The sequence below is a fragment of the Mandrillus leucophaeus genome, unplaced genomic scaffold (genome assembly GCF_000951045.1).
Source record: "Mandrillus leucophaeus isolate KB7577 unplaced genomic scaffold, Mleu.le_1.0 Scaffold686, whole genome shotgun sequence".
Lineage (NCBI taxonomy): Eukaryota > Metazoa > Chordata > Mammalia > Primates > Cercopithecidae > Mandrillus > Mandrillus leucophaeus.
In genome coordinates, this window is record NW_012107430.1 from 772,840 (window position 1) to 774,093 (window position 1,254).

Genomic DNA, 1,254 nt, shown 5'->3' on the forward strand with positions numbered 1-1,254 from the left:
TTGATCTGATTGTTAAGATATCCTGACAGTTTCTATGGGAATCCCCAGACACATCTCTCTTTTGGATCTATTTCTTCTTCCCCTACATAGTCCCTGTCTCTTATACACATCTAGATGTGTATAAGAGACAGGTAAAGGAATTAGGTAAAAAACAAACAACGAACAAGAAAAGCTGATGGAACAGTAAGAATTTGTGTTCTGAACCTGAAATGAGAACGCAGAAGATGATTAACTGTTGTATTGTACTTAGGATTCCACCACTGGTAAGGGATTACACCTCAGCTCAAGGTAATAGTCACAAGAAACTCTCAGGGCTATTTCCATCTGAAAGCTGCTATCATTTCTACAGAGATAGCACATGTTATCTTCTGCCTACGGACTAAATGGATCCTGCTACAGTGGCTGTAAATTGCACATCCCTAATTTAAGTCTCCTCTTGGCTGTAGCAGCTCTGGGCTGTGATTTGACCAGAAGACTAGAACAGCACTACAGTACAGAAGAAATGCAGACCCACACCCAAGAGACCCAATCTCGTTTCTTTGTTACGATGCACAGAGCCTTGAGCTACTGCTAAATAATAGATTTAAGAACTATTGAAATGCCTTTCCCCACTTCTCTACTCCTGAAGCAATGGGAAACCATGGCTCACTGAAATGATGGAGTCAGAATCCAGGTTTCCCCCAAAGACCATAACATCAAACCACACATCCACTGAATAAGCGTAAAAATTGTCTTGGACCCTCGTCCCCCTTCTTAAAAAACTGTTGAGGTTACATATCTAAAAGCCATCATAGATACTTAGGCCTTCTAATTAAATGTATAAATGCATGGAGACTTGAAAGAAAAAACACTACTTGTTCAGTTATAGAGCCAGCATATATGTACACACACATCCACACGCCACTTATTTGATCGTTTGCTAAATGTGCAAACTCTTCCTCTGTCTACAGTTATACACTAGCATATCTGTCTCATAGAGGAAAAAAAATCAAAGTCATTGGCTGCCAATTTCCTAAGAGGTGAGGAGAAAGCAAAGCAACTGAGAATGAAAAGACTGCTATGGCTTTGACAAGATGAGCAAATAGCTTCTAACAGCCCACAAACTACAGACACACACACACACACAGCATCTGCTTGAAGAGAGAGTTCTAAAAGCCCAACTAAATCTCTATCTGATGGTAAAAGGGAGCCCAGATATTTGGTAGGAAAAGGAGAAAGCATGAAAGAAAAAAAATATAAAGGAAAACATTTTGT